Source organism: Dermacentor andersoni, chromosome 3 (genome assembly GCF_023375885.2).
Source record: "Dermacentor andersoni chromosome 3, qqDerAnde1_hic_scaffold, whole genome shotgun sequence".
Lineage (NCBI taxonomy): Eukaryota > Metazoa > Arthropoda > Arachnida > Ixodida > Ixodidae > Dermacentor > Dermacentor andersoni.
Genome location: NC_092816.1, coordinates 1,334,735 through 1,350,542, shown reverse-complemented (window position 1 = coordinate 1,350,542; position 15,808 = coordinate 1,334,735).

Here is a 15,808-nt window from a genome sequence, read left to right as displayed (position 1 = left end):
CGAATTTTTATATATTTCATGGAAACTTCTTTCCCCAAACTTCCTGATCGCCCTCAGAAACGAGGGCGCACCGAAGATGTCTTTAAGTATTTTGGCAATCGTACACAGAACTTTCCCCGCTTTCATGTCATCCACTCTGATAAGCCTGAGAAGACGGTGAGAATGATTTCACCTTTTGTTGTCTCGAAATCTCTGACGGAAGTTTTCGGTCCCGGATACAAAGCATCGAAAATGGCTAGCGGTGATCTTCTCCTAGAGCTCCGCGATCAGAAACAATATGAAAAACTGTCCAAGCTTGTATCTTTTGGGGGTGTTCCAGTCACAGTGACCCCACACCGTACCATGAATACTACCCGTGGCGTTGTATCGGATGCTGATCTGCTCGAATTGTCTGAAGCTGAACTTCTAGAGGGCTGGAATGATCAGAACGTGATCAATGTTAAGAGAATTAAAATAAGACGTGACGGAAAAGAAATCAATACAATGCACCTAATACTTACATTTGGTTCAAGCAACCTACCCGACACTATCGAGACAGGGTATGTGAAAATCCGAGTGAGACCGTACATCCCAAATCCCCTACGATGCTTTAAGTGCCAGCGATTCGGCCACAGCTCACAGAACTGTCGAGGCCGCCAGACCTGTGCGAAGTGCAGTGCCTACGAACACCTATCTGAGACATGTCGAAACTCTCTCCACTGTGTGAACTGTGTTGGGGAGCACGCCGCGTACTCGTGGTCTTGCCCATCGTGGAAAAAAGAAAAGGAAATTGTGACAATTAAAGTTAAGGAAAATATATCGTTCAAAGAGGCACGCAGGCGGGTTGCATACCTTCCTAAGGCCAGCTTTGCCGAAGTGGCGCGTCAGGGGACAGCGTCACGACGGCCTCCGGCGGCTGTCCGACCCACAAGCCGTGAGTCGGCAGTTACGCCATCTGCCCCCGCGGCGGTTGCAGCTAGCGCTGCTCCGTCAACCGAGGAGAAGGGACCATCGAACCCGAAGGTGGGCGCAGCCGAGGCTGCTCCAACCCTCTCGGCCACTTCCAGCGCTGGCAACAGCCGGCGCAGCCAAATCCCTTAGGGAGCCCCATCGACCTCCGGGCTGGTGGGCGCAGGGGTCTTGCCCACCAAGGCGGGACTCCCCCTGAAAACCTCTCGCTCGCAAGAGCACGTGTCCGGAGCCTCACTAGAGGCAATGGACACAACACCTATCCTCAAGGCGCACCAAGCGCCTAAGGAGCGCCGAGGCTCCCTCGAACGCTCCAGAAAGGGCAGAACTCCCGTTACAGGGCCACGAAAGGGCTCTGTAATTTAATCTCTGTAATTTATATAATCACTACTTCTGTTTCTGTACACACAGCACCTTTTGACCACCAATATGGATACACAAATCATACAATGGAACGTCAGAGGTCTTCTTAGGAACCTTGATGATGTGCACGAACTCATCCACCAACACAATCCAAAAGTGCTGTGTTTACAGGAAACACACTTAAAATCCAAACACACAAACTTTCTCCGACAGTACATAACTTTTCGCAAAGATCGCGATGATGCTGTCGCATCATCGGGCGGTGTCGCCATTGTTATTCATAAGAGCATTGCGTGTCAACTTTTACAGCTACAAACGCCTCTCGAAGCAGTGGCGGTTCGAGCTGTTCTCCTAAACAAACTCATCACCATTAGCTCTCTTTAAATACCCCCACATTACAAATTAACGAAACATGAATTTCAATCCTATATAGATCAACTGCCAGAACCTTATGTTGTTCTGGGCGATTTCAATGCGCACAGCTCCCTGTGGGGCGACTCTCGTATAGATGCGCGAGGTCGTCTTGTTGAACAGTTCCTTTTTTCTTCTGGTGCGTGCCTTCTGAATAAGAAGAAACCCACTTATTACTGCCTTGCAAACAATACCTTTTCTTCAATTGATCTGAGCATAGTTTCCTCGTCCATACTGCCTGAACTCGAATGGGAAGTTATGAACAATCCTTACGGAAGCGACCACTTCCCCATACTATTAAGAACACTTGAGGAAAACGAATATCCGCCACAGGCTCCCAGGTGGAAGATTGACACAGCAGACTGGGAGAGGTTCCGAAACTTAACTAGTATATCATGGGATGACATGTCTTCTTTAGAAATCGATGCTGCTGTGGAGTACTTCACAGCCTTCGTAATAGATGCCGCATCTAAATGCATACGTGAATTAAGCGGCTCGGCATGCAAACGGCATGTCCCGTGGTGGAACAATGAATGCAGAATCGCACGTAGGAATCAGAACAAAGCGTGGGGGTTGCTACGCGCTTCGCCCACTGCAGAAAATCTTGTCAACTTTAAGAAAGTCAAATCCCAAGGTAGGAGAACCCGCCGACAGGTCAGAAGAGAAAGCTGGCAGAAGTATCTATCGAGTATTAACTCGTTTACAGATGAGGCCAAAGCCTGGAACAGGGTAAATGGAATCAGAGGGCGACAAACATATTCACTCCCTCTAGTAAATACACAGGGCGATACACTTGAAGATCAGGCAGACTCACTTGGGGAGCACTTTGAGAGCGTATCAAGTTCAAATCATTATTCGCAATCCTTCCTGAAATATAAACAAATAGAAGAACGTAAGCCATTAACAAGAAAATGTCGACAGAATGAGCCTTACGACCGTCCTTTCAGTATTGCCGAACTGAGAGCTGCCTTGAGCGCATGCGGGAGCTCCGCACCAGGATCTGATCGAGTCATGTATGATTAAAAAATAACTTACACAATGATACGCAAGTTGCATTACTCACACTTTTCAACGCCATCTGGGATGCAGGGTACCTTCCAACCGCGTGGAAGGAAGCCATTGTAGTCCCTGTTTTAAAACAAGGCAAAGACCCTTCCTCGGTGGCAAGTTACCGCCCGATAGCCCTCACAAGTTGCATTTGTAAGGTGTTTGAAAAAATGATAAATCGGCGACTCATTCATTTCCTTGAACAGAGCAAAATGCTTGATCCTTATCAGTGCGGCTTCCGAGAAGGGCGCTCCACAACCGATCATCTCGTACGTGTTGAAGGGAATATCCGGGATGCATTTATACATAAACAGTTCTTCCTATCGATATTTCTCGATATGGAAAAGGCGTATGATACAACGTGGCGTTACGGAATCTTAAGAGACCTGTCAGAAATGGGCATCCACGGTAATATGCTTAACATAATAGAAAGCTATCTGTCAAATCGTACGTTCCGGGTAAAAGTCGGCAATGCACTCTCACGTCCTTTTACGCAAGAAACGGGTGTACCCCAAGGAGGCGCGCTCAGCTGCACGCTCTTCATCGTGAAGATGAACACGCTTCGCGCTTCATTACCTCCGGCCATCTTTTACTCTGTCTACGTGGACGACATTCAGATAGCTTTTAAATCCTGTAACCTCGCAGTGTGCGAGAGACAGGTACAGCATGGCCTGAACAAAGTCTCAATGTGGGCAGACAGGAATGGATTTAAGATCAATCCTAACAAAAGCTTTTGCGTTCTTTTTGCAAGAAAGAGGGGAATGATCCCAGACCCTTGCTTAGAACTGGGTGGACAACAAATACCTGTAAACAAAGAGCACAAATTTCTAGGTGTTATACTTGACTACAGACTCACTTTCGTCCCCCACATTAAACATCTTAAAGAAAAATGTCTAAAAACGATGAACAAAATGAAGCTTCTATCCCAGACTGCATGGAGTAGTGACAGGAAGTCTTTATAGAAACTCTATAAAAGCCTCATTCGTTCACGCCTAGACTATGGTGCCGTGATTTATCACTCTGCCGCCCCGAGTGCGCTAAAAATGCTAGACCCTATTCACCATCTAGGTATCCGCTTAACCACGGGCGCTTTCAGGACAAGTCCCGTTGAAAGTTTATACGCCGAATCGAACGAGTGGTCACTTCATCTCCAGAGAACATACATCAGCCAAACATATTTTCTGAAAGTCCCCTCTAATCCTTAACATCCGTGTTATACTACCGTTAACGAGATGACATATGCTACACTCTTTCATAATCGTCTCTCCGTAAGACAGCCTTTCTCGCTGCGTGTGAGGGAGCTTAGTCATGAAATGCATGTCCCACTCCTCGAGCTTCGACTAATGCATCCAGCCAAGCTGCTACCTCCTTGGGAGTGGCAGCTGATACAATGCGATATATCTTTCATGCAAGTTACAAAACACGCTCCAGAGGTTGAAATTCAAATGCATTTCCGGGAACTCCAGCACAAACACTCCTGCACGGAGTTCTACACAGACGCATCGAAGTCACACGACGGGGTGTCCTACGCAGCCGTCGGTCCATCCTTCTCGGAATCCGACGTACTGCATCCGGAAACTAGTATCTTTACGGCTGAGGCCTACGCACTGCTGTCGGCCGTAAAGCATATAAATAAATCACAACTCCAGAAATCAGTTATATATACGGACTCCCTCAGTGTTGTGAAGGCCTTGATGTATTTCTGTAATCACAAAAATCCAGTATTTAATGAACTCTACTCCGCACTGTGTAAAGCATATATATCTAACCAACATGTGATTATATGCTGGGTGCCTGGACATAGGGGCATCGAGGGAAACATTCTAGCCGACCAGATGGCCACATCAACTTCATTTCATGCAGTTAATCTTACTGCTTCGGTCCCTGTCACAGACCTGAAGCCTTTCTTAAGAAGGAAACTACGAAACCACTGGCAACGCATCTGGGACGAAGAAATAAATAATAAACTGCATGTAATAAAGCCACAATTAGGTTTCTGGCCTCCTGTAACAAAATCCCGCCGGACAGATGTCCTACTCTGTCGCCTCAGAATAGGACACACGTTTGGCACGCATAACTTTCTTCTCACGGGAAACGAGCCTCCAACCTGTGGTAGATGCGGGCAGAGGCTGACCGTCCTCCGCGTCCTCCTGGAGTGTCGGGCAGCCGAATTTGAGAGAAAGAAACATTTTCCCCTAGCATACCGGCAGCAGATCCCCCTTCATCCTGCAATGCTACTCGGCCCAGAACCTTTATTTGATACCAACGCAGTCCTAAGTTTCCTGAAAGATGTTGTCCTGCATGTTTTTCGCCCCACATGTTCGCAGCGGGTCCTCTCTTCAGAGGATGCCGCTGTGATAGCTCTTTGGTATAGCACATACCTCCAGGCCCTTGTGTTTCAAGGGCTCTAAGGAGGCAGTAGTGCTCTGGCATTTCTCATAATCTGATATATTTTACCTATCGTATCATTCTTTTTATATGCATCTAAATGTTCATAGTACGAGTCATACGTCATCGCCATAATTTTATCATACAGATTTTGCGCACTTTAGAGCGTATATTTCTAAGGCCTCTTTACAGCCACCTCACACGAACTTCATAGTAATCATAATTACACTGAAAACTCATTAGCACAGACATGGCGCTCTTTGGCCATACCTGGCCCTTGCGCCACAAAACCCCATACATCATCATCCCCGTTTTTGCAGGTAAAACTCGCCGTTCCAGGAAATGAATGTAGAACTTAGGTACACTTGAAATAGTTCTAAAAAGCCGCCGACGGATACGCCGGCCTTGTTTTGGAATTCAATTGATTCTTGTCGGTCAATACATTCCTCTATGGTCGAGAAAAGCTCATTATGCGGTAGTGAATAATACAAGTCCTTGACGTCAAAAGAACAGGCCCTCAGTCCTTTGTCTTGTTAGTTTCTAAAAACTGGATTACTTCCAGCGAATTCTTCACCTGGTACGGATCGTCTAACGTGAGCGAATTTAAAATCTTTAAAGAAACGGCTACAGATTTTTGCCATGTCCCTCTCTCAGATACGATTACACGAAACGGATACTCTGGCTTGTGGGTGTTGGCACTAAAACACACTTGTAAACTGAGCCCTCTACTATTATCTGCTGCTTTCGTTAACATTTCGAGGTTAGGTTTTTTACACACTTTCTTAGCCTTAGATTTAATTTTTTGCAAGGAAATGTTCTTGCGACAGAAAACGAAGACAAAATAGCTTCCCTACCCTTCTTGACGTACAATTGAGAGGGTAGCACTAGGAATCCGCCCTCTTTGGACGCCCTCCGAAAGGGAGCACCGAATCATGTGCACTGGGATAAGGACAAGGAGAACGTTTTCCAAAGTTTGAAAACGCTATTGGTTTCTCGTCCTGTGCTTCGCGCGCCAGACTACACAAAGGAATTCATAGTTCAGTGCGACGCAAGCGACAGGGGTATGGGCGTGGTACTTAGTCAGGTCGGCCACAATAATGAGGAACATCCTATCCTCTATGCCAGCCGTGAACTAACTGTAAGAGAGGAAGCCTGCAGCGCTTCAGAGAAGGAATGTGCTTGTTTAGTTTGGGCAGCCCAGAAGTTGTCGTGTTACTTGTACAGAGCGAGGTTCATCTTCGAGACCGACCATTGTCCTCTGACGTGGCTCAATCAAATGTCACACGATGGCCGCTTGCTCCGATGGAGCCTCACTCTCCAAGAGTACAACTTCTCCGTTAGATATAAGATGGGAAAGTTGCATAGCAATGCGGATGGTTTGAGCAGGCTAATTTGAATTCTGCGTTTAAGCATCCCGCCTAAACTTTGGGGTTGTTATTGTTAATTTTGTTCAGCCAAGAAGATCCCCTCTCATTTAGCAGGGCTCCATCCATTATTTCTCAATTTGTCAGGACGAAATTGCTTCAAAAATTGACGTAGCGAAATGCAGCATTTTTTTGTTTCTGCACTTATGTTTCCTTTGAAGCCTAGCGGGTCTAAAGTGAGATCCAAGATACGTCATCTCGGCGCAGAGGTGTGTTGCGAGGTTCCCTTTGCAGTTACCTGTCCTTGTTGGATGTTTTGGGGCGGTGTCATCATTTCACAGCTGGTCGCTGCAAGCCAAGGCCCTTGCCACCAGCCATTCTCTTCCTGCCCAGCGGTTATCAGCACTAGAGTCGAGATATTCCGGGCCATGGAGGAGCTGTTACGAACGGCCTGTAAGGGTACCGACCTGCAAAATTTGCCCAGCCAGCTGCTGCTGCGGGGGAGGCGAGCTTCCCAGAAGCAACCGTGGAATCCTTCCCCACTTGCTGCGGCGACTCGCTTTGTAGGGGCGACGATGTGCCGCATCAACACCCCCTCGGCGTCGCTATGACTAAACGCGGTCGGTGAACCACGTATTGTTAGTGGATTCACCGTCGCCATCACGGCTTGTTTGAAGCGATGGAAATCCTGGAAGATGTCTTGCGGCCGTCTCACGGGGCTTAGGAGTCATGGACAGACGCGGTGCCCATTGTCTGCGGAGTCAACACTGGGATGAAGAGGCGCCTGCTCGGGGCAAGACTCGTGTCTGCGAAAACCCTCTCACCTTGGTGTGGTCAGTGAAACCTGTGCGGAAGTGAGTGTGTAAACCCTCCCCCTCAAAGGCTTGTCGGCTACGGTGACTTCTAACGCGCCGACTCGGTAGCAGGTTGAACGGCCGTTTTTCCCTCACCTAGGGATCTAGGGAGGACAGAGTGTTTATAAGCAGCCGTGGCGCGGCTGCTCGGTGTGCATTCCTCTTTCAGTAATGTTAGACTGATGAACTGTAACGTGCTCATGTAGATACTGTAAATAAATCCCATATTCCTTGTTCTCGATGAGGACAAGTCTCTCCCTTCAACAACGTCCTCAGCGTGGATAAGTTGGACGACTGCATGGGCCAGCTACCATCTATTTCATGGCCGACCCCAACCATTACATCTGGCTGAAAGCGGTGAGAAGGACTTTGAGACGTGGTGCTGTGTCTGCGGTTCTTGCTTTGCATTGCGTGTAAGAAAATTTAACATAGGGCTGCCTTCACAAGTGGCAACGGGATGTGTCAGAACCTGAAGGCATGGACGCCAGCTCTATAGACCGTTTTTCAAAGGACGCCACCACATTGCTACGCAGTGGAGCCATCTATGGGCAGTGGGCATGCTGGCTTGGGTGAGCGCTCCATTTTGCACGGCAGGTATACGCTCGGTGATAGTTTCTGGCGTTTGTTTTCGCACTCGTGCGGTCTATTTAGTATGATGAGGCGTTTTCTACGTGGAAAACGGTTATGTGAGACGTACTGAAGCGGTTTAAGTCGGTATGGCAGGACTTTCTGCTGGCGTTAAGGCGGACGGAGCACGCAGCGCGATGTGTGCACACACGTTTGAGCCTGCAATCAGCCTCAGAGATCAATTGCGTATTTCTGAAAGTTCCATTAACTAATGTGACCTTATTGCAGTATTATCCTCTACTTCTAAGCTGCGGTTTAGGAGCAATGAAACATACAGGACGATCGTAACAGCGTGGGTACCGTTATGCTACGATAGGAGCTGTGCTGTTATACTTCAACAAGCATTCAAACTGTTAGCAGCAGATTACATTGCGTGACTACTTGGTTCGATGAATAAGGTTTCCACCCATGTATAAAATAGTGTGGGTAGTAATAACATCATACCTTACAGTGTGAACTATACTTGTGCAGCAAAGCGACCGTTTACGAACTGCGCGAGCATCCTAAGCAGTGGTAGGTGCTGGATTACAGATATACTTGTTCTACATGCGCAACGCATGGTCCAAGCATGCGGCATCAACGTTTATAGATCTATAAACGTTGTGCGGCATGACCATACGAGGTCGTACTGCGGCGTTAGCCCGTTTTCTCTTTCTTTTGCGAGAAAGAGCAATGATAACCAAATTTTTTTTTTTCGGTTGTGTTCGTTCCGTTCTCTACGATGCACTCACACGTATCATGGAAATTTTGTCCTCAAAAATGGCCATCGCATTCTTTTTCTGCCATCCCTCTCGGATATTATGGCTTTACCAGGCAAAAAGGCAATGCCGAAGTACATAGCTTATATATGGACTCCCGGTGCACCAACCGCAGTGATCGCTGTGTTGAGCAACGCCATCGGCCTCATGCAGGAGGCTAGCGTAGACATATTGGGGGCGAGCTCGAGCACTGGAAAAGCTGGCGCCACCGTCGGCGTGACGTGGCATAAGGGATCACGTGGACACAACGGCCGCGTCGGCTGGTTCCAAAGCGCCGAAGCGAACTGAAAACGAAAGTTTAAAGTCCCACCTGCGCTGCGGTTCTGATTAAGTGGTGAGGTTTTCCCGCCTTGGCTATCTGCTTGACAGCATTTGAAAGCACTATAATAGGTAGTGGCTGCTTTTGGAGGAGTGCAGCATGGTAGGCTACTGCTCGGTGCCGCAGTGCCGGACGTACACAGCGGAGCCCGCTGTCAGCCTAATTCACACGTAGCCGCAGCACAAGGAGCTGCGCGAAGCTAGGCTCGGGAAACTTAGAACCGGCAGACAGCCATCGGCTACAACTGGGTATGCCGCAAGCACAAACGCGAGGAAGATTTTTGCTACGGCGCCGGGATGTTCAGTGAGTAGCAGAAAACGCACACTGAGACGCTCGCCCGTGCCCGCTGCCCGGTTAATGTCATGACGGTTTGGTCTATGAACTTGTTGATGATAGATACTGGCAAGTTCACTGGAACAGAATGGGAGCGGTAAGACGCACATTAGAAAAAGGCATGGCATATGGTCATGTTTGTGTTATGAATTAATGCACTGGATTACGAAAAAGAAGCAGAGGGAAATCGCACGCTGAGAAGACCGATAAACATACAGTGCGACGCCACTTGAGAAATAATATTGAAATGTCCAAGAATTTAGAAGACAAAAAAAAGATTGAATCGTCGCGACGGCACATCACAATCACCGTAGGCGTCGAAGTCTCTATAACGAAATTATTTTGGAACAGTTCTGATAGCGTCCACGCAACAATGGTTGCTAGTGTACTGTCAAATGCTCATAAGCTTCGGCCTAAAGCTCACTGCAGGGTGCTAAAACTCGCTCACAGCGAAAGCAAAACATTGTGCGCGGACATGCATGCAGACGCGCAGTCGGTCACTGCGAACCCGTGCGATCGCTGCATTGAGGATTCATTCTGTTATGCTCCATTTGGTTATACAGACATCCCACTATAAGAACATATTTCAGATAGTTTACTCACAGCGTTTGCTTACCTTTCACGCAAGAAGCCGGTTCGGGAGACTCCATCGTGACGACCGCGCGCAGTGGCGTTCACTGTACGTTTTCGGTAAAGAAATAGCGTCTGTAACGATTCTGTGCTTTCAGTTTGCCCATGATTATTATATCGACATTCAAGAACTTTCCTCGTTTTGAGAGTACCTACATAAATGTCCAGGAGGGCTGCCGCGTGGAGTTTTTATTGAGCGCCGTAAGCGAAACCTATGAGGAGCGCGCCGCGTGATACCTCATACTACGCAAGGGAGGTGCTTCCGACAGATGGCGACTCCGTAAGTCCTCGCCCCCAATAGCGATTTCAAGCCTACTAGACTTGAAATGCGTGAGAACGATGCCGGTATATCACAAATATTTGATAGCGCCTACCGCTTAGATGTTTCGTGGTTGCTTTAATTAGGTTGGCTGTACACGAGCATGGGCTCTTATGTTTTGCTCCATACGCCAAGCGATCAGATAGTGAGCAGATTTACCATTTCATGGTGGTAATACAGAGACGTCGGTTCTCTTCGTTGAATTAAAACCGATATACGCAAAATAGTTCACAACACTTACACACACCGCGGCTGACGATGCGCGTCACATGTTTGCGCCCCCAAGGGATATTTCCGCGTAATGTAGTTACCGATGTACCGAAAGGCTTCCCTGACGTCCTTATATGAACGGACATTGCGTAAATTTCACAAAGTATGATCTAAAACATCTCGATATCGTCCCGCAACACGCGACAGCAATACATGGCAATACTTTCAAGCAGCACCACGCCGGTTCGCACAAGCCAGAGAGGAGGAAAGCCTCGCCGCACACCCTTTCCTCCTCGCCCGATGAAAAGGTCTATACTTTCAGTTTCCATGAGCGCACGCGACGCATACGCAACTGGCTGCCATCATAACGCTGCATCATCGCGGCTCCCAACGCATTCCTGGAGGCGTCGGTGCTAATCTTGATTTGTTTTCGTGGGTCAAAAACTGCCAGGACGTGTTCTGACGTGAACAACGTGCAAATATTTTTCCATTCTTTCTGGTGAATGCTGCTCCATTCAAAACGAGCTTTCACACATTAAACTGCGTAGCGCCGCCGTTTTTTCAGACAAGCAAGGAATGTATTTATCGAAATAAGTCACTGCTCCTGGCATTCTTTTCACTTCCTGCTTTGATGTTGCCATTGGCATGTTGACGACACATTTCTTGCGTTCTTCGTCCAGCTTGATTCCTTCGCCTGAGATTACGTCTCCAAGAAATTTGATTTCTTGCGAGCCAAATATACACTTCTCCGTGTTAAGCATGAAGCCAGCTGCACGTATAGCTGCGCTGCCCTTACGCGCTTGTCGTGCTCTGCTTTTGTCGTTCTCCACACCAGCACATCATCTATGTATACTCGCGCGTCAAGGTCCTGTTTAACGCTTCACTGATTTCGCTTTGAAATATTTTCGTAGCAAAACTTAGACCAAATCATTGGAATGGTAGTTTCATGAATCTGTATCGCCCGCACGGGGTACTAGACACGCAAATTCTTGATGATGCGTCGTCCAACAGTACTTGATAAAACCCCCAATTTGGGCGAAGCTTGCTGAACCACCTGGCTCCTGCTAACTCCGCCTCGACGTCTTCCCTTCTTGGAAGCTCGTATCGTTCTCATTTGGTGTTTTTGTTTATGTGCCACGGATCCATGCAGATTCAAATTCCTCGGCCCTTCTTTTCAACAATGACTAGTGGACTCCCCCATTCTGCTGGTTCCACCATCTTCACGATGATGCCTTCGGCCTTGAAGCGCTCCAGTTCCTCGCGCAAAGGAGCCTGTCCCGCGTGTGGCATTCATCTTGCTGGCACTGCTACCGGCTTGGCTCCCCCTTTCATTGTGATTCTGTAAGGACGCTTAGCACAGCGCAGTCCTTTGAACAACTGCGGAAATTGTGCTGTTATCTGCTCTCCCAGACTTTACTGCTTTGAAATGGCATGAGTGAGTGTCACCAGGCCGAAACATTTCCAGGTTGACAGAGCCAACAACGCTTGCCTACCTTTCTCAACAATGAAAAAGGTAACCTGCTGTTCCTTGTTGCCCAGCCGAGGTGGCAACGATGCTGTGCCGAAATGGTCAATTACATTTCCTTTGTAGCTTGTCAGGGTTGTCTTGCTTGGGCATACTCTCACAGCTATTTTTAGCCTTGTGAAAAGAGAGTGAGGCAGCAAGTACACCTGCGCACCAGTGTCGAGCTTGAATGTCACATCTTGTTGCATAAGTTTTCCAGTCACGACCCACCGTATTTTCCACGCCACTGATTTGCACAGCCAGAATCTGGAAGTCATGCTCAGAGTCTTCGCATTCTTCGTATGCTTCACGGTCAACTTCATTAGCTTTTTCCGCTCTGCGGCAAACAGCAAAATGGTTCTGCTTACCGCAGCTTCTGCACGTTCTTTTCCACGCTGGACACTTCCTAGCTGGGTGGAACCTGTTTCAATAGGTGCATCGACGGGTGGACTTTTTCTGATCTTTGCTTCGATTGCGTTTCCCTACGACAGAGGCTTTTGCTGTTTGTTCTTTCTTGTCCCACACTTGGTCATGGTTGGCTGCAAGCTCAGCTGCTTTGCAAAAACCTATAGCCTTGGAGAGGCTCAAATCTTTTTTCCCTTAAAGGGTGAGATCTCAGCTTATCGTCCCATAAACGAGTTGGTCACGCACCACTGAATCCTTTAGGTCTCCAAAGTTTCACGTCTGCGCTAATGTCTGCAAGTCTCTCAGGAATTGTTTGAATGTTTCATCTTGCTTCAGCAGGACGGAATGGAAAACATATCTTTCCTACGTGTTTCATTGCGCTGAGGAGTGCATTACTCTTCGCATGATGGCATTTTAGTCTTCTTGTTCTGTTGGGGCTAGCTGAAATGTGTTGTACACATCAATGGCCTCCTGGCCCGCAACGTACAGGAATACAGCAGTTTTTTCCTCACTCGTCTTGCTGTCCTTGCCCGTCGCATTGAAGTATAGTTGGATGCACTGCTTGAACTTTTCCAATTTATGGCTGCGTTATCTGGCTGCGAGAGTCCATTGCGGGGCAGAAGCGTTTCCATCTCAGTTTTCCGGGAAAAGCTGGACGACGAGTACACTGCACACACACCGCTTATCTGCGGCGAGCCACTTCTGAAACCAAGTTTCGATTGACGACTAACAGCGGGAGGCTGACACGGCAAGGCTGGCGTTTATTGTCGCGTGCTCCTTTTTATACTCATCAGTCTGGCTAGAGTTGCCAGACCCCATATCGATACACCACCTATGTCACGTTCACCTCAGAAGCCGTTTGCGACAGCGACTACATGATCTGCCCTTCCCTAGCACTTTTGAAGCAGTGTGTAGCTCTCCTTCACTTCGACCGTTTCTGCGATGCGGGCATGTATTTATATCTTAAATTTGGGCGTGCACCCCACAGTTGCTTCTCAAAGGTATCTCGCTAGGCAGTACATTCATTGCCTTTACACACACGTCTCTCAGGCCCAGAGTGTCGACGCAACACAGTCGTTTCTTGAAAACCATGACACTACTACGCTTGACGAGCCTTTTAACAGTATCATGGCCCCCAACTTTTCCCCTTCTCATTCCGATTCCCTAACAGTGTAGCAGAAGAAGAAAAGAAGACGAAGTCGTGTCTATCGGTCCATCATCTTTACGATTGTGACTCCTTTTTTCGCCTCCGTGCAAGTAGTGTAAATAAACTTCTTGTGTCAGCATGCGCCCGTAACAGTACTTGTATTGTTACTAGTCGCACCTTATTATAACGAAGTCACACCTGACATAAAAACAGCTTCGTTACAGCCGGTATTCGTTACGAGCATATATATATATATATTGCTAATAGCTGCAAGAATATTTTTTACTTCGTTATAACCATTATACATTATATTGAGGTTCAACTATATATCACAGACACAAATTGGTTCCGCACCGTTATCGACTCCACCTGTTGTGATGTACACGCAAGGAACTTAATTACACTAATTCCAGAGTTGTCAAATTGAAAGCAAAATCAGATTTTTTTTTTTTTTTTGCACTTTGCACCACACTATTTCTCTTGAATAATGGGCCATGCGACTCTCTTTTGGAACATAAGCAGCAAGTTTTGCCCTACGAGAGCTCTACATCAAAGGGACGTGACAATGTCAAGGACAACAATGACATGCCAGTTACAGCAACCAGCTATTTCTTTATTCTCCCACCATGGATCCAGTGAAGTGCTCATACTAGCAATTGGAATGACACGCACGGCCATCACTGGCATTTCTGACCTACAGAGGCAAGGGTGAGGCCAATGGCCAAATTGCCTCTATGAAAAACATGTCAAAGTCTGTGTTATAAACTAAATTGCGAAACTGACAAGCCTTAAAGGGGTTGGGACACCAAATTTTGAGGCTATAAAAAGCACGTTGTAAGCTGCTTCCGTATGCAAGGGCACCCAGAACGAGGTATTGGACGCTGCAAACATTTTAATATAATTTTAATTCAGCTCCAAAAAGTCATTAAAAGCTCCTTCTTGTGGTCGAGACCCATCGCTAGCGCGGCAGTAATGACATCACAGAGGAGGAACCACGACCTACTTTATACAGTAGGTCGTGGGAGGAACACACATTACACGTTGAGTGTAACACTAGCCGCCCGACTCCGAAAGGGACCAGGATGTATGCGGCGTTCGTGTTATCCGCTTAGTTCGGCAGCTCGGAGCGGTCTCTCGTTCGCTTGCCCTTTCTCAAGGTGAAGGCCCGTCCACTTTACCGGCACGGAAACTCGCCGCACGCCGTTTGCCATTCGCGGGCCCCCGTGCGACGGTGGTTTTGCTCGCGAACGGAGAGATTTCCTTGCCGTAGAGAGGACGGGCCCGGGACCCACTTGTGCGGCAGCCGTACGGCGAAGCGGCCAATCAGCGACCGAGGAGTGTTCACTCTGGCACCGACGGCAGCCTCACCGCCTCTGATCGTTCGGCGCCGCCGATATCGTCGCTCGGCCTTTTCCGATTCACTTCAAAGCTAAAGCTTACGGCGCTTCGGAATGAATCACCGACTCTCACAAGCCGCAATATTTTCTTACCGTTGTTGTCGCTCTTCGCAATAATTATAATAATCACGACATGCACTTCGAATCGCCAGTTGTTTACCTCTGCTCGCAGAGCACGCGTATGCGCAAGCAGACGACGCAGCATAGTGTTAAGTCACTATTTTTGTGACCCACGTGACCAAGCCGTGTTGCGTTTCCTCTCCTATGACGTCATAGCATCACCCAGAGCCCAGAAAACGAAATCGCTCAGTATAATAATGCTAAATAGCCAGCCCGCTCGTCTGCTGCCTTGCAGAGGGACACGATGTCGCAGCTTGACATATTGCCAGTCGCTACGTTTGCAGTCCACAATGCAACAAAGTCTAATCATAGTGCTTGTGAAAAGACTTAGACCGACTCTGACCGCGGAGCTCTCGTCAAAATGGAGCACGTTGTAAACGATGCTTGCTGTGTGCCAGAAGTGCTTAAGTGTAGCAAGAAATTGTTCTTGTGCATTCTCTTTCTGTTACTTTCCTTTTATAGAAACAAATTTACTAACATTCCAACTATTACGAACATCCTTTTTTCACCATAAAGGTGCAAAATTATTAATGACACGCCCTGGGCAGCCAATCGCATAGCTCGCCCTACTGACGTCAATTGGGTGATTTACGTCATATGGGTAGGAGCGGATGAAAATTCCGCCGAGCAGTGTGCTGCGATCGGCAGCAATTTACATTTTTAA